We start from the raw sequence: 18,679 nt of genomic DNA on the forward strand, positions 1-18,679 counted from the left end.
GGAATCATGGGAATTGTAGTTTAAGGGTGCTGGGAACTTTTAACTCTGAGAGGGAAACTACACTTCCCAGGATTCTTTGGGGGAAATCATGCACTTTCAGTGCGGGTTGGATGTGCTTTAAATGTATTAGGTGGATCTGCATTACTTCATAAATTTTGCCTGCATATGAATCATTGTAATTAATGTTTAAAACTAAATCAGCTACAAAGTTTACTGGGTGACCATGGGCTACTCACCATCTCTCATCCTAATCTGCCCCTCAGAGTGAAAACAACAGAGGAGGAACATGACCACCTCAAGGAAGAAGGGCACACTTAAAATGTAGAGGAAATAATAATGTACAACCATAGTGTGAAATCAGATACTTATCGGGACATCGTATGAAGAAATATTTATATAAGCATGACTGTCAAAGATGTTTATTATTCACACAACCTGTAAAAATATTTATAGTGCAATCCTATGTATGTTTACCCAGAATGTATTCAATGGCTTACTCAAACAGGGAAGCGTGCACAGGACTGCAACCTCAAATGATAAGAACTTCACTCACCCAACCCAAAATTCAGAATCATGCCACTTTAAGTTGTTTTGCAACTGTTTTATATTTGTTTTATGGTTATTGGATTTTAAATGAATTTATTTCTTGTTGTGAGCTGCCTTGGTTTCCAACCCTACCTCATAGGGTTGTTGGAAAGTTGGTCATTGTAGAACATTGGTTTTTTTCCTAAAAAATATCAGTATTAGTTTCCTACAAAATAAAAGCTGTGACACCTAGGTAAGCCCTGCCTAATAGCTTTAAAAATAGAATTTGAGGGGGAGATAAAGATTTACAACACAAACACAATCCTTTGCTATGTTCACTCAAAAGTCCCATTGATTTACATCGCAATCCTAACCAGAGCTTGGAAAAGTTACTTTTTTGAACTACAGCTCCCATCAGCCCAATCCAGTGGCCATACTGGCTGGGGCTGATGGGAGTTGTAGTTCAAAAAAGTAACTTTTCCAAGCTCTGATCCTAACCATATCTACTCAAAAGTAAGTCCTATCAAATTTAATGGGGTTTACTCCCGGTATGTGGGATTAGCATTGCAGCTTTATTCCCAAAAAAGTGAGTATAGGATTAAGCTTCATATTGAGGTTTGTATATGATGTTATTTTTGCAAGTAATTTAAAAAACCCTGAATTTACACTTTTCTTATAATTATAAATGAAATTATTTACAGTAAACAATTGCCTACCAAGATCCTGCTGTGATTTTTTTGTTCTACATCTCCTGAGATGCACACAATTTATGAGATTTTCAGACAAGCAGAAAAAGACAGCCATTTTCTGGCCTTGTAATGGGTTCTAGCTATTGCCTGGAGGTCAATAAATCCCTTGTCAATCACAACCCTGACTTCATTTATTTGCTAAAAACATGAAAGAGTGGGGTTAGAGCGTTATGAGCTCATTTAGCAGAAGTTGCGGGGGGGGGAGCGGCTGACATTTTGGTGTATATCTCTTGAACCAGACCACCTAGAAACTTCATGTTTTAAAATGAAAGCTGAGAGTCCAGAGATTGGGGTAACTCACCTGGAGACCTGGAAAGGACCCCCAAAATCCAGAGTCTCTGGGCAACCCTAATCAGAGGTGACTGCAAGGAGACCAAATGACGTTAGAGTTACTTGGAGCACCTTTGTGTAAAGGGTTGACTTCTTAGATCACAGAATCAAAGAACCATAAAGTTGGAAGGGGCCTGTAAGGCCGTCGAGTCCAAGCCCCTGCTCAATGCAGGAATCCAACTTAAAGCTTACCTGACAGGTGGCCAGCTGCCTCTTGAATGCCTCCAGCGTTGGAGAGCCCACCACCTCCCTAGGTAACTTGTTCCATTTTCATACCACTCTAACACTTAGGAAGTTTTTCCTGATGTTCAGTTGAAATCTGGTTTCCTGAAGTTTTCCTTCCTTCCTTCCATTCCAAGCCAAACTTGTGTGTCCGTGACCACCAAAGGTAAGTTTGGAAAGAAAAGGTCTGTTCCTGCTTCCAGAAGGCTCCCAGACTCAGCATTTGGTGGGTCTCTGGCAGAAGAAAATTCCAAAGCTGAGGACAAACAGCCAATGAGAGACCCTTGATGCATACCACTGCATTCTTCACATGGCACCCAGATGGCAAGCAGAAGAGGTGTTATGTACACACCAGACATTTAAAGCACTATGTTCCCCAAAGAATCCTGGGAACTGTAGTTTACTCCTCACAGAGCTAAATTCCCAACATCCTTAACAAACTACCTTTCCCAGGATTCCTTGGGGGTAAGCCATATGCTTTAAATATATGGTGTTCCTGGATGGTCTTAAAGGTTGTGCTGTATATATTAATAGCAGTTTCAATTTTTGGAGTGCTTATGCAGCTGAAATGGCAACAGCCATGCACTTGAGGGAGGTATCAGCTGACTCAGCACAACCTGAGATTTGCAGAAGTGCAAAAAATATTTAGGGGAAAAAACACACCAGAGGAATAGAGCCTGGGGTGGTGGTGGGAGGGATCAAAACAAAAACTGAGCTTGCCCAGTGCCTAAACAATAATGACAGAGGCTGCATCTGCATTATACATTTAAAGCACTATGATGCCACTTTAACAGTCATGGCTTCCCCCAAAGAATCCTGGGAAGTGTAGTTTGTTCAGGGTGCTGAAAGCTGTTACGAGATCCCCCATTCCCCTTACAGACTTACAATATGGTTTAAAACCAATCCCTCTTCCCAGGGAACTCTACGAATCGCAGCTCTGTGAGGGGAATAGAGGCTTCCTAACAACAAGGACTCCTCCTCCACTGATTCTAGAATAAAATGTCATGTGTACGCAGCCTAAGTCATCCAACCTTCCGGACTTCTTTCCCGCAGCTGCTAACAGGCAATGTCTATGTATATACTTCTCAAACTTTCCCTTTGGAGAATCAGTGGAGAAAATGGTTCCCAAAGAAGGAGCAGAGGAAGCTGGGGCCATGGCACTCTAAAAAGCCCCCTGTTAGATGTCCAGGCTTGTTGGATGGGTCAGCAGATAAAGAGGTTTGCAGGATGGATGGGGCGTGGGGAGGGTTGGTGCTCTTGGTGGGAGCCACAGGCATGTCAAACTGTCAGAGATGCAAAAAGAGATAAATGAATTGCTGGGCTCTAGCATGAATAAATGAACTCGCTCCTTTTGCTGTGCAAAAGGGTTATATGGGATCCAGAGAGAAAGAGAGCAACATGCACCCCCCACTCCCCCCATGGGGCCACAGAGTGGGCTTAGGGAAGGGGGGGTCTGACAAGGGAAGAAGAATGGCAGATGAAATGAACATGGAAGGCTCTGATGGAGGGGGAAAGCCAGTGCCGCTCAAACCTGATACTTGCACAGAGGGACAGCGGTTCTGTGTCTGTGGATGTCTCTTTTGCCTTTATCACCTGCGCCCACCATTGTTCCCTCCTCCTTTTTAATCCAACCTAGGCCTCTCTTCCTCTGTACACATTGTGGGATGTATTTATCCTCATAGTTTAGGGATGGATTAATCCTTATGCTCAGTACACTACAGAGCAGGGCTCTAGCCTAATCCCTTCACCATGGTATCACTTATGCCTGGGAGTTTTCTCAAGCAGAAACATATGCCCAGCTTATTACCTATGAAGGAGGAAAATTATTTTATGTATATATTTATTTCTGGCCTATATTAGTGGAATGGTGTGCAGCTATTTAGCAGGTGAAGTGTTTCCTGACATTGAGAAAAGTGGTGGAAAAAGCTTCATGGGTTCAGCTATAATTCCATACCTACTTGGGAGTAAGTCCCACTGAGCTCAATAGGGCTTATTCCCAAGTGGACGTGGTGGGACAGCAGTTACTCACTGCTCTTTATTGATTTGTTAACACTCAGGATGCTCTTAAAAGCAATCGAGCAGGCTCTGTCCAAAAGGTGGCAACTTGGCGACCAAAGAGGTGTTGCTGTTTTTTAAAAGATCTTGCCGCCGGTGTAGATGTTTACTTCTTTGAAAAACAACAGGCCAAGTAGCCTTTCTCTTCTGGCCCTTATAGTTAAATTGAAAACATCAATAGCAGAGTCAGGTGAAGATACGGAATGCAAGGCGAGTTCCAGAAGATTTTAAGGACAGCAACAGAGCTGGTGTCAAGGGTCGGCACAGTTGGGAATCTGCCGAGAGGGCCACAGGCCAGCAGGGGGCCAACCAAGAAGAGCTGCTGCAGTGAGCAGAGGCAGAGTCGCTGAGGCGGAGAAGTGGGGCAGGGAGGGTGTCTTGCCCCAGGCCCTCTGAGAAGCTGGAGCCAAGAACCAGGTTCGCTGTGTGAATGCGTTTGCCTGCGCCCACCTTTGTGTGTGTATGCTAACAGATGCCAGGGGGGGTAAGGTTGTTTATGGGATTGAAATCAAGCTCCCCCCCCACTCCTCAGGTCCTATCTATTTATCCCTCCATGTGTCTGCACATCTTCCCCCCTTCTTTTCTCCTCTTTTCTAATTCTTCCTCGCTCTCCCCCCTCTCCCCCCTTAGCTCCCGGGCTCCCCCATGCATGAAAAGAGCCCTTATTTAATTTAGTCGCCACGAAAATCGATTCTGCCATTCGATACAAAATAAGAATCAAGCAGATTAAGGGACGGAAATTAACTCTGAAAATATTTTTGATGGAGTGCCTTGTACTCTCCCCGCCAAATGGACTGCAAAGTGGAACAAATGACGGGCAGCTAGTGCTGGCGACAGGAGCTTTCCATCTTCCCATTATCCACTAATGGGAAAGGTCCCGCTCTCGAGCCTTGGCCCACGGATTAATCACAACCCAGCCTTTATGAAGATTTATTTCTCCTTGCCTGCAGCCCGCGCCGGGATGAAGTCATAACGCTCGGGGGAGTGTAGCGCTCCCGAAAGGAGGGAGGAAGTGTTTAGAAAAAAAAAAGAAGAGAGGGAAACAAAAATAAAAAAAAATTCAAAGAGACGGAGGCTAAAAATAGAAGAGAAAGAAAAGGGTGGAGGATGGGGAGCAAGAGAGCAAAACTTGGGTGGCACAGAGTAGGTCCCAAAAGGGAGTGAGAGAGGAGGAGGATTTAAAAACCAGAAATGTATGTGTATATATATATATATATATATAAACACCTTATATTCCGCTTTTCATTTATAAATTTATGCATCTCAGAGTGGTTCACAATAGACACCCAAGCCATAAAATCAATACATGACAACAGTTTAAACATCCATCACACGACTTGAACAGTTATGAGGACCCACCTCTTTGCTGGTTTTATACTGTTCCATTTGAAATGGTCTACTCAGTGGTGGCTGGCGGCTCCATGTCAGAAGGCAGCGGAATCCGCTCCAGGGTTTAGTCCAAACTTTCAAGGAGCTCTCCAAGCATAACTCCTTGAAAGTTTAGACTAAAACCCAAAGCGGATTCCACTGCCCCCTGACATGGGGCTACGAGCTGCCACTGGGTTTACTTGTTTTATAATTGTAATGGTTTTATTTGTTTGTATAATTGTATATTATATTGTTGTAATTGTAACCTGCCCTGGGACCTTATATTGAAGGCTGGGAAAGAAACCTTAAATATATCAATAAGTAAAAGAGCAGGGGAGAGACGGAGAAAGAGAGAGAGAGAGAACTAAGCGTCAACAGTCAGGAAACTCCGAGGGAAACAGAAAGGTCTTTAACTGTGTGTAAAAGCACCCCATTGTCAGCACTCATCTGATCTCCATAGGGAACTCATTGCACAAAACGGATGCAACCGCAGAAAAAACCATCCTCTGAACCCCAGCCAACCAAACGTCAGTAGACCATGGTGCAGTCAGGAAGGCCCCATGTGTAGATTGCAGTGACCTGAGCAGACTGTGTGTGTTTGGAGTGAATTGGTGTGTGTGTAAGTTGAACGAGTGCCTTCAGAGCAATGAGGGGCTGTGTGTTTGGTCTGAGAGATGTGAAGCTCAGTAGGCCACATGAAGGTCATAATCTCTTGGCCTTGCTGAAAGGTTCCCAAAATGTGGCCCATGGACCACCAATGGTCCACGAGCTTCATTCAGGTGGTCTCTGGCACAATTAAGAAGCATACAGCATCTAGCATAGTGCATCAACAGACAGAAAAATCATTACAGGGTCTGCAAAGACCATCAACAGTTTTCAAGTGGACCATAGGAGAAAAATGTTTGGGAGCTACTGGCCTTAGCCCATTTTGTTTTGGAAAGACAGTGATCTATACATTAATCCACCCTGAGCTTTAGGCATAGCAGCACTAGCAAGGTGAGCAGGCAAAGTTGGCAACTTATGCGTTGCCCAAACAGAGGACATACCTCTCAAAAAAATAAAAATAAAAAGGACACATCTAAATAAGTGTCTTGCAGCCCAAATGAGGACAGTCCAACTAACTGTCTCAGGGGGATCCTATCACTTCCTTCAGATACATGTATAGACCAGGCCCTGCACAATACAGAGAATGATGGCATCAGCTGCACCATGTCAGACTGCAGGTGATGGGAGATGTATATTTTTGAGTATTTCTCCCACCTTAAGGGGAAAAAACACACCCTCCCTAGGTGTGGTAAACTAGGATATCAAAGAGAAACGTTTAGCATAGCACTCTCCCTGATGTGCTAATTTACTACAGGAAGGGAACTTACTATGGTTGGAAGTGTCACAGCAGGGATCATTCAATTTGTAACTTAAGGGTTAATTCTGTGAGTGTTAATCTTAACTTGCCAAGAGAAGGATGAGCAGAGGTGTTGCTTAGCAACCAGGCAGGATGGCATGATGGTGCTGAGGTAGCACATCCTCTGACTGGCTGTGTTAGTCTGATGGAGTTTTTCCTCTGTATGTTTGGTTGCATGCCTCCCTCCTATGTACAAGGCCTAAGTTGAAAGACAAAACCTTTCTGTTCCTTTCTTCTCAAATTATACACTGTTGTTTGTTCAGTTTGCTCAGCAAAGTGTTATCAGAACTTTTCTCTTTGGACTCCATCTGTGTTATTTAAGTGACTTTGCTAACAACTACCAGGATGGCTGGGAAGGTGGTGCAACCAGGAAGTAACTGGCCATTACCCCTGAACAGGGAAATGAGGCCCCACCTCACTACCAGCAGAGATCACATAGCTGTGGCGCAGGTGGGAGTGACTAAGTCAGCACCTGGGGTGGCTGTGCTTCATCACCTTAGACAGCTCCTTAAAGGTTTGGACTAAACCTAGAGCAGATTCCACTGCTGCACTGACATGGAGCCATCAGCCACCACTGTTACAGAGGACAATTCTTTATTTGAAGGGCTGTCTGATCTGAGTCTGGTTTAAATATAAGAACTCTAAGATGAGAGCAGAAATGCCTTGAAGTGGCCCATCGCCAGTTAGCACACTGGATAGCAGACTGAACAAGCACAAAGATCACCTGGTCACAGTCTTCTCCACTAGGGTGAGATATATTGTGTTTACCTAATAGTTATAGTAATAATAGTATTTCTAAATTTGTATGTGTGAAGGTGTGTTATTAGCATATGCAAACTGTATGCAGATCAATGTCCTCTTTTTTTTGGTTATGCTTAAGGGGCCACCTGATCAGTGCCAGGCAAGTGTGCAGTTGCTGATTGGCCATCAGTATTCCGCATGAGAAGAGGCTGATGATATAACTGGCCCACACAGGGCTCCACAGGCCAACCAGCATCTGCATGGCAGTTTGGTGCTGATCTACTACCTCCTGCAACATCGGCTAGCACAGATGAGGGACCTCCTGGATTCCTACCTGTTACACCACCTCGCAGGCCTTTGCTGAGTTTAGAGGTGAGGCATTCAAAATCATGTCCTTTCACTTGCAGTCTGAAGTGCCACAGTGCAAAATTCCAACCCTCATTCATGATTGTGTTCATGTGGGGGGGAAAGCCCCACTCCCAATTAACCATAAGTTCCAGATTCTAAGCTTTCATTAAAAAATAGTAGGTAGCATTTGTAGAACCTGATTTATGAGGCAAAATGCACAGGCACTATTCTTCTAATAATTTATTTTTGAGTATGTGAGAAACTAGTCTGCTCTCTCTCCTTCCAGTGATTTACTTTGCCCTCCACTCCCTTCCTCCTGGATCCCCGCAGACACCCATTCCCTCATCCTATGTAATTGTTCTCCCCATGTCAGTGGGGCAGTGGACTGTGCTCCAGGTTTTTGTCCAAACTTTCAAGGAGCTGTCCAAGGTGCTTCAGGCCCTTGAAAGTTCAGAGTAAAACCTGGAGCGGATTCCACTGCCCCACTGACATGGAGCCACCACCAGCCACTGGTTCTCAGTTACAACTGGACTGCAAGGGCATGTGCTGCATCAGAGTACACTTCTTCGCATCTTGCTGGGGAGGCTGGGTCATCCCCCCAGTTTCCAGAGCCTACTTCTCTTGGAGGTCGTATGCATATACATGGGGGTGGGGACTGAGCAGAAAAGAACTCTAAATAAATGAGAGAACCCAAGCATTCATGGACTGAGTTGATCTTGTTTTCTATAGGTACAGCTTCAAACAAGAGGTGCTAAGGCACCAGTATATCTGCAAATAAAGCCCTTGGAAGAAAAATGTCCTGCTCTTCATCTCAGATAGGTGCAGAGAACTGGTGATGGTTACACAAAGGGAAACTCTGCATGTGCTCAGAGTCACCCTTGGCTTATTACTTTATATATGTTTTAGCGCTGAGCCCTTGCCTTGGAAAAGAGGTTGTTGTTACTACATATTAATCTGGCCCTTCCTCCAAGGAGCTCAGGATACATAGCTTCCCTCATGTAATATTATCCTCACAACAACCCTACAGGGTAGGTCACATTGTAACTGGTTCACGGCTACCCGATGAGCTTTATGGGTGAGTGGAGATTTAAATCCAGGTCTCACTGTGTGTAGTTTACTACACCAAAGCAGCTCTCAGGTTGCATGTGATAATCTTAGTCCTACCCTCCCCAGTCCTTCCCCTCCACCTCCCAATAGCCCCTTTGTTTTTTCTTCCTTGGCTTCACCTGGACAGTCTCTCCACACTTTCCCTTCTGCTTTAAGAGCCTGTCTCCAGCCCGCCGGTAGCTGATCAATGGCTTATTGCTAGCTATTTGCTCGCCCTTCTATTCTCCATCCATCCCTCAAATCCCGCCAGGATCAGAGAAACGGATGGGCCTTTAAGCAGATCCTGTAATGGACCAGACGTCCCCAGCCCTTGTTCCCTACTCCATCATCTCCCTCTCCCCCCCCCCCCGGCTCCAAGAACAACCCGTCATTTTTCTTCCAGGTGTCCTTCTAAATTCCCCCCTCTCCTGTGCAGCAATTCCACCCACTGGCCACCCTCCTGGCTGCAGCCCTTGTGGAGTAGTAGGGTTGCCACCTTTTCAACGGGCCCTGTGCCTGTGCCTTTAACAGCAGCAGCAGCAGCAGAAGCCTGACACTCAGGGATGCAGAGCTGGCAACACTTTCCCATCTCTCTTGCGAAGAAAAGCTTGGCCTGCTTACATATTTCTTCTTGTTATTATTTATTTAAAATACTTGTTGCCTGCCTTTAGGACTGAACCCCGCCCCAAAGCAACTTCCAAAATATAAATTCACACTATAAAATCAATACAAGTGTAAAAAAATCACAAAACATCATAAAAATATAATTGATAAAAACAAGAACCAACAAATAATACCACGGCATGTCAGGCTGTTGTGCTGGGGTTTCCAATGTGTTGCCCGTGGGCACCAAGACACCCCTTTCCACCTGTCAAGATCCCCTGCCCTCTACATACAAAAATCAGCAATCTTGACTAAAAAAAGTGGAGTAACCAGTTGTAAAACACTTTTAACACTGAGGGCCACAGCCTGCTGGATTTATCTATAACAGCTATAGGGATCCCAACAAATACAACAGCACTGACTAGGAGGGAGGACTTCTGGTTATACTCCCTGGACACAATGGCACCACATGGCCTTAACCTGGAGGACAGTACAAATATCACTTAGCAGAGGCAGATGGACAGCCAGCTGTCAGGTATGTTTTAAGTTGGATTCCTGCACTGAGCAGAGGGTTGGACTCGATGGCCTTAGCCTCCTTCCAACTCTACGATTCTATGATGCTATAAGTTGGAAGATACAAGCCCAAGGGCCCCTCATTATCATCATCATCATCATCATCATCATCATCATTATTATTATTATTAAATTTTATTTATACCCCACCTTTTGGCCAAAGGCCCTCAAGGCGGCTTACAAGAAAAATAAACACAGGTATAAAAATAAAATACAATAATATACAATAAAAATAAATAAAAATACAATAATATACAATATAAACAATACAACATACAAAAAATAAAAAGTTATATAGAAACAACATTATCTAAAGCAAATGAATCAAAGGAGCGGACCTGTGGCCCTCCAAAAGTTGTTGGACTACAACTTCCATCAGCCTGAGCTGGCATGGCCAATGGTTGGGGATTACAGGAGTTGTAGTCCAACAACTCCCGGAGGGCAACAGCTTGCCCATACTTCAATGGCAGCTGGTGACTCCATGTCAGTGGAGCAGTAGAATCCACACTAGGTTTTAGTCTGGATTTTCAAGGAGCTGTTCAAGGTACTGAAGCAAGGTCCTGCCACTGCCATACCTTTCATATAGCAAAATAAGAGCAGGGTTGGGCATGGTGCACGAGAATCGTGAACAACTTGCTTTCTACTCTCACCCCAAGGACAGCTCTATTTCCAGAGCTTGGGAATGCACCCCAAGGTTCTTGGCTGCAAGCCTTTTTCCTTGCTCTAAACTTTATTGCCTACACCCCATCAAGAGCTGACAATTGACTCCAGGAATCCAGATTCCCAGCCCTCAGGAAGAGCAGCTGAACTTCTCTCAGTTCTACTCTGAATTCAGTAGTTATGAGCTTTCTTGGAAATTTCTCGGCGGGGGGAGGAGGAAAGGAACTCACCCGTTTTCCAAAAGTTTTCTTCCAGCTTACACTGTCAACATATATGTGGTACTGGTGCTGTACACACATTTAAATTATCATATTGCCCCTGGGAATTGTAGTTTGATTTTACTTAGTCTGTACCCAGTCCATAGCACCAGCCATGGTAGACAGCGCTGCCTGGAAATTCAACTGCTCCGAACATGCACCCAGTAATAAGAGAGGAATTTAGACCTGGATCAGGGACCACAGAAAACATCTGTAAGAAACAGCCAAGAGAAGTGATTGACCCAAATATAGAAGGTACTTACTAAACTTAAGGGTCTCCCAGATTGTCTGGTCAGGTTGTTCATAGCGAGAATTTCATCACAAGTTAAGAGGTAACATTAAAGAACATTTACACATGTGCCTATTAAACACTAACTATGGATGATGTTCAGAATCTCACTTTATGCTCCAAGCCAGGGAAGAACTTCTGGGGGAAACAATTCGTAATAGATCATAGCATACCAAGCTGGGGAAATTCGTATTCTGATCTGGGTAATTATAAACTTCAGTGGCATTTCTAGTTTCATTTCTGCTTAATTTCAAAAATGTACCAATGCTCAAACCCATTGAGACTGCATGTATACCATGATCAGGGGGCGGAGGGAGCAGATTGTGGCACTGGTGCAGAATTCAGATGTCTTGAGAAGCACACTTTTCATTTTTAAAAGAATGTCTCTAGACCTTGTGGTTGCAAAGGTATTCTTGACACCCTGCCAGCAATGCCTGATTAAATCTCAGAATCCGGTTGCAGAATGGAATTTTTCAGAAAACAATCATTACCTTTTTTCAGTGCCCAGCCTTGGTCATGTTCTCTAGCCTAGGAGCCTTAATTCCCAAACCCTGCTATGTAGAGAATAGTGGTGAGAGACAGGCACTCTGCATGTGCTCAGTGGCCCACTCTGCTTTATTATTTTGTTTTGCTCTTTGAAATCAAATCAGGACACAAATTTATAAGACACATAGACAACTAGAAACCATTTTATACAAAAGTGCTCCTTTAAAACTTCAGCCCCAAAAGAAGAAGAAGAAAATAACACCAAGCAGGACATTAGCAAATAACTCCAAGGGATATATCTCCCAGAGATGTGGTATAAGAAATAGTGAAGCCAGTTTCAGAAGATGAAATAAGCAAAGTTGCAAAGAAAACCAGCATGTTAAAAAGAAAAGCCTCAGGCCCAGCTGGTTTTACAACCAACTTCTATTGAGTGTTTTTATCTGAACCTCTGAAAAACATATAAAATAATGAAACATTTGGAAGGGGTGGGGGAGAACAGGAACAGCAGATGCCCCCCAGCATTGAGAAGGGCCAAGTGAAAATTATTTCTTAAGCCATGAAAAGATGCTCCACTAGGGTTGCCAGCTAGCTAGGATCTTCAGGATTTCTGTTGTTTTGCTTTGAGGCCAATGGGCAGAAAGGAAAGGGGGACAGGAATGTTTTCACTAAGCCACTTTTCTGTTGTTGTTGTTGCACACCTTAGGTGAACAGGCAGCTTTGGAGCTGGGCAATGCCTCCCCTCCGCTAATACATAAATAAATAAATTCCAGGCACCATGCCAAGGCACAGCAAACATGCACAAGCTGTGCCTCAGATTAGGGCCTCCATCTGAGGACAAAAGAGGGCACAGATCTGCACACGATTTGCATATGCCAGTTCATTCTGAGAGGTACAAATTTAGAAATAATTACTATGATTTAAACAGAGATACAACATTTCTGACTAGTGGCGGCTGATGGCTCCGAATCAGTGTGGTGGTGAAATCAGTCCGAATTTTTAAGGAGCTGTCCAAGGTGCTTCGGCTCCTTCAAAGTCCAGGCTAAAACCCAGAGGGGATTCCACTGCCTCGCTGACATGGATCCACCAGCTGCCACTGCTACTCCCCATAGCTGGAAGAACTGTGATCAGGTGACCTGTATGTCTTCTCCATCCAGGGTCCAGGTTTGTTGTTGTTGTTGTTATGTGCCTTCAAGTCGATTACAACTTATGGTGATCCTATGAATCAGTGACCTCCAAGAGCATCTGTCGTGAACCACCCTGCTCAGATCTTGTAAGTTCAGGTCTGTGACTTCCTTTATGGAATCAATCCATCTCTTGTTTGGCCTTCCTCTTTTTCTGCTCCCTGCTGTTTTTCCCAGCATTATTGTCTTTTCATGTCTTCTCATTATGTGTCCAAAGTATGATCACCTCGGTTTCATCATTTTAGCTTCTAGTGACAGTTCTGGTTTACCAGGTGCTAACCATCAATGGGCAACTTCAAGGCCTCTGCTGCTGTCTCTTCTTATGGCTTAGTATCTTTAAGCTAGACTTTGATCGGGAAGCTCTTCAAAGAGAAGACACCTTCAATCTGAGAATTGTCCTCTGGCAGCCTTTCAAGCAGAGGACTGTCCTCTCCAAAGTAGAGCACATGGCTGTTGAAACTCAGACCCGGTGCAATTGCTGGGTTGCCCTTAGAGCAAGGGTGGCTAACCTCTGGCCTTGACGATGTTGCTGGACTACAAGTTCTGTCACCCCTAGCTACTGGTCTACTGCCTAGGGCAGATGGGAATTGGAGCCCAACAACATCTGAGAGCCTTAGAATCAGCCTGGGCTCTGGGCTCCCAGGCCCTGCACAGACTTTTCAAATGGCACATGTTAGCAACCCATAAAAGCTCTACTCTCCTGTGCTTTAGGAAGGCCACTTTAAAAAAAAGTAGGATAAATATTGTAGCAAAAGACCAACAAAGTAACTGCAGATGATTTGTTTCCTATTTACACAAATTATATATATATTTAACAACCTGACTCTTGGGGTCAATACCTTCCCCAGGTGCACTTTTCATTCTGCAGTTTACACAGAAATAGACCTACAGGGTTGATCTTTTAGGACGTTGTCACAAACTGCCAGCCTTACTACACCTCCACTCACAGTTTTCCTTCCGAAAACAAAAAACCACCTGGGGTCAAAATATACCTCAGAATGCATTGAATGTTGCCATTGGGGTCTGTTTTGACCCCAGCCAGTGATAGCAGATGAACATTTTCTACACAGTTTACGGTGTTTTCTTGACATTTTAACTTTTTTTAAACTTTGAAACATAGTTTTGGTTTGTAACGGAAAATAACTTTTGTTGTTGTTTATTCAGTACGGAAGGGGTAAGCATTTATTGTTCAGAACAATTCCCCCTCCTCTAAATAATTCTACCTCCAGTCTGGGTGTTTGGGTATTATCAAGCACACTTGTGCCCCCCTTACCACTGGAAATCTCATTAGGGTCAAAATATAGCCCCCAAAACCGTTAGCGTCCCCCAGCTAGGACGAGGGTTAAAAAATCATAATGAGTTATATATGTTAACAGCTAGTATATGGAGGCCACTTTATCTAGCTCTGTGTTGCACCTATTGCAATCTGACAGGCTGAGAGAATATCACCCCAGGTGCATGTGGCCACCTCCACATAAGGAACCACATGGAAGATTTCAAGTAAGCCTCTGCATGAGACTGCCAATGTTTAACTAGCCACTGTAACTGTGCCTTAAACAGAAGCTTCATGAGTTGACATTATCAGATATTTATCTCCATACCCAAAATGCTCCCTACACATGCTCATATCTGCAGACTTAAGCAGCTGTTAAAGACTCTCTCTCTCTCTCTCTCTCTCTCTCTCTCTCTCTCTCTCTCTCTCTCTCTCTCTCTCTCTCTCTCTCTCTGTGTGTGTGTGTGTGTGTGTGTGTGTGTGTGGTAGATAATAGTACCTTTGGGTAGCACCCAGAATGCATGCACCAACCAAATCTGGGCCCAACTGTGCTTCAGTATTGCCACCTTCTTTGTGTGCTCCTGCTCTTGTGTCTTTAACAGCAGCCTGGCAAACAGAAGCTGCTTAAGTTAAATATGTTACATTTCTATTGTCGAGTTGCTGTTAAAAAACACAAAAATAAGGGCTGGAAGTAGTTGAGTAGCCTTCCTAAGAAGGACTCCTCCACGGCCTTACGTACTGTTTCAGTTTTTAACTTTTTGTCTATTTTAATATTTTACTTTATTTAAATTTTTTTTTATTAACTGTAAGTTGCTTTGAGTGCACATATATGTGTAGAAATACAATTAACAAATTTAATAAATAACTAAATGACAGTGGAGTGCCTGTTTTGTTCCCTTCTCCGATTAGTGCTATGCAGAGACAGACCATTGGGGGCTGAGACTGTATGGTATGCTTTAAAAACATCCCTGGATGAGAAAAATAAAAGTCATACTTTTAAATATGGTTACATACGAACAGTAATCTGTCCAGAGCTCCTTGCTGGAAGAGGATACAAGAGATGGAGCTGCTTCTGTGTTGGTGCATCTTCTGAAACAAACAATAGATTCCTTTCATTGGGGTTCAGCTGCAGCAACAGGTTGGAGGTGCAGAGCTAGTGACTATTCAAGGATCCTTATATGTGAGATCAGTTAGGTTTGGAAGAGCTGATCATAGCATGGGCTTTTTGTTAAGTAAATTTATATAGATATTAGCAGAGATTGTTAACGGTCTGAGATGCTTGCGTGCCAGTGTGTGTGTTTACCTAAGAAAGCAGGCTTTTACCCTGCATTGAGATCACTGAGACTTAAGATTTAGTAAAATAAGAAAAGCTACTTTATTTATAGAAATGCATAGTAGATAGGAAAGGCACACCTAGTTCTAACTAACTAAGTTGGAGGCTGTACCTTGGAGTTGCCCTCATGGCTCAGGAAGGAGAGAGCAGAGACAAAGGTGTCTCTTCTCAGACAGTTGAAGAAGAGAAGAAGTAAAGGCAGAAGGAGGAGGGACATATAAGCTTCCCTAAGCACATCAGTCTGCGAGGAAGTCAGTCAGTCAGAGCATCACAGGTAAAGGTAATCAAGCCTATCCATCTGGAGGACCTTAACTCTATCTCCCTTCTGAAACATAAACAAAAGAACAAAACAGGAGTTGCTCTTGCCCCACTTCCAACACTTTTCAGGAAAGTGAAGCAGAAGCCCACAAAGAAATCTGCACAGGCTCTTCAACTTTTGGTTTAAAACCTTTAGACCAAAGAGGATGATGGTGCGGCTAGTAGCATCTCCCATGGTCAAGAATGTCCCACAAGATATTCTTGTGTTCTTTGGGTTTGTCAGCAGCTACTAAAGTCTTCTGAGCTAGGGTGGTATAGTGGACTGGGACCTTGAAGACTAGGGTTCAAATCCCTGCTTGATCTGATGCTCACAAGATGACCTTGGGCCAGGCACTGTCTCTCAGCCTGACCACTGGATAAAATCAGGCAGGGGAGAACCATGGTTGTATGCCACCTTAGGCTCCTTGGAGGAAAGGTGGGATATAAATGTGATATTTAAGAATCTAGGAGAGGGGGTGGAGCCTGGGGATTCAGGGGTGGGGCCAGTGCTAACTTGTACAGCCAGGCAGGGATTGCACCTGACACATCAGAGAGAAAGGTCTGGCAGTAAGTGATGGGTCAGACACTGAGGCCCAGCAACCTGCCTTGCAGCAATGTCTAGTAGGTGTGAGAGACTGTTGTGATGCCCATCAAATGATCTGCTCTATAAAAGGGGCTCCATATCAGTGGGGCAGTGGAATCCATGCTGGGTTTTAGTCTGAACTTCCAAGGACCCATCTAAGGTGCTTCAGTGTCAGTTTGGACTATTTAACCCAGAGCAGATTCCACTGCCCCACTAACATGGAGCTGCCACTGATTCCAACACAGATGCAAACTGGGAAAATCTCTACTTAAAAAGCTTATTGGAAGAGGAAGGTCTTCAGGAGGCAGCGAAAAAGACGGTTTAAGGGGAGGGAATTCCAAATGGCAGGTGCCAGAACACTAAAGGTTTGCTTCCTATGTTGCACGGAATGGGCCTCCTGATGAGATGGTATCTGGAGGAGGCCCTCACCTGCAGAGCACAGTGATCGACTGGGTATATAATGGGGAAGATGATCTTTCAGTTATCCTGATCCCAAGCTGAACTAATTGGCAGCTAATGTTGTTGGACTGCCTGAGCCCCAGCAGACATTGCCAGTGTTCAGGGATAATAATTCCCCACCTCTGAGATAAAGCAATGGAAATTCTCCACTTGCAACATTTCTGTATGCTGGGCTGTTGATAAAGTCATAGGAGTAGAACCTCCTGCAGTTTTAATAGTTGTACAGAAGGCAGGATCTTCGCTGGTGCAGCTTGCATGATAAGCTACACCTGCTATTAACCCCCCACTTCTACACAGCTATTAAAGACACAAGAGCTCTGGCCTCTTTTGCATGTGGCCACCACGTTAAGTAAGCAGCCCTATGCAAGGCTCGCCTCTGTAGAACAGCCTTGAGAGTCATGGGTTTGAAAGTAGGTTCCTCTTGGTACATCTGAGCACTTACAGGAAAGAAGCCTCGGTATGGCCCGCCCCCTGCAGTAACTCTCAATGGCCACACAGTGGCGCTCCTCTCACAAGTATCAACCCTGGAAGCCCTCTGACTTGAAAGTCGGCATGAGGGGCTGGTTGTTAACAGTGGAGGGGATTAATGCTGCTTTCTGTCCCTGTAGAAATGTTGGTTTTGTAGAACAAAAAGATACAAAGGAAAGCAGGCTTTTCATGGCTCTCTGGAGCAAGCTGAGTTGCCAGCTTTTGAGCCAGCCTCCGTAGCTAACTGTCCCTTTAATAGAGGCTTCCCTTGGGGCAATTAGTAGATGATCATGTTTAGCTTAGTACTGTTAAGAGCTTTGCCTGCTGATTTCAGCATATCAAACCTCTGTTAACCAGAAACAGGCCAGGCTGCTCTTGTTTTTCCACCTAGTTGGTAACCGGAGGAGCAAGAGCAGGGTCTCTCTGATTTAAATGTAGTGACCAATGTGCTAGCTTTTTATGTGCAGGGGATTTTTACATGGACAAGCATCCACAATGGCATCCCCATGTGCTGAAATGGGTAGACCATTCTGCAGCATGGACAGACCATGCCTTAGATATGTCATTAATGGAGCCTATTAAATAAGCTTACCAAAAGTGACCGGGGTTCATAAAATATGGCACTAGTCTGCTTACCTGTATGTAATTTATGGTATGAAAGGAAGCAGGGACCACACTTTGAATATCTTCTCTGCTTGATCACTTGGATGTAATTCTGACTCACCACAGGTGACCAGATGAATGTAGTGTTGTCAGCTGGCCAGAGAAGGATGATAGCCTGATCTGCTCCTCTGCTCTGAACGGAGGGTTGATCTGCAGAAATCAGGAGAAACTTTTCATAGCATGAGGCAGAAGTATAGTCTGCGTTATTGTAGATCAATGAGTTGCTTAAGGCACAGCTACAAAGGCTGGTTGGCAAGCAGGTCTTTACACATCTGTGCTAACAAGCCAGGGGGCTTCCAAGTGATATCTCCAAAGGGATTGAGACCTTTTCTTTGCAGTGAGCCACCCTGAGATTCTAGGACTATTTTGAGCAAATGGGAATGCGAATGAGAGGCAATATACAGAACAGCTGTGATTTTGGAAGAAGGGCATCCATCCCATCCATTTCACTCCCTCACAGCCATGAAGCAGCATACAGCTTCTCCTGTCCTCCTCATTTCCACCTAGGGTTGCCAGGTTCATAGCCTGAGACTGATCCTGTATCTTTAGGAGAAGAGAAAGTCAGCCAAGTGCAGGTGTTCTTGCAACCCTGTAATGGGAAAAACCACAAGGTGGAATTCTCCCTTCCCCCTGCCCAACTTTTAAAGATACAGAAGACCTCTTGGAGGCTGGGCCTGGCAACCAAGAGCTCTTCTGTATCTTTAAAAGTTGGGCAGGGGGGAGGGAGA

The 18,679-nt window shown here is 44.4% G+C and overlaps 1 protein-coding gene across 2 annotated transcripts in view; it reads right to left on the bottom strand.

The window, feature by feature from the left end:
* Nucleotides 1–18,014, bottom strand: part of CNFN (cornifelin) — a 37,900-nt gene extending 19,886 nt beyond the window's left edge. The window contains exons 1-2 of one of the 2 annotated variants that reach the window (XM_061596945.1): nucleotides 17,925–18,014; nucleotides 15,143–15,237 (exon numbers count right to left, since the gene is read on the bottom strand). The gene's annotated coding sequence lies outside the window, so the exon portion shown is untranslated. Of the gene's footprint in view, nucleotides 1–1,575; nucleotides 1,591–15,142; nucleotides 15,238–17,924 lie in introns of those variants that run through there. The other variant, XM_061596946.1, reaches the window with a different exon arrangement.
* Nucleotides 18,015–18,679: the final 665 nt, after the last annotated feature.

This window comes from Rhineura floridana, chromosome 15, assembly GCF_030035675.1.
Source record: "Rhineura floridana isolate rRhiFlo1 chromosome 15, rRhiFlo1.hap2, whole genome shotgun sequence".
Taxonomy (NCBI): domain Eukaryota; kingdom Metazoa; phylum Chordata; class Lepidosauria; order Squamata; family Rhineuridae; genus Rhineura; species Rhineura floridana.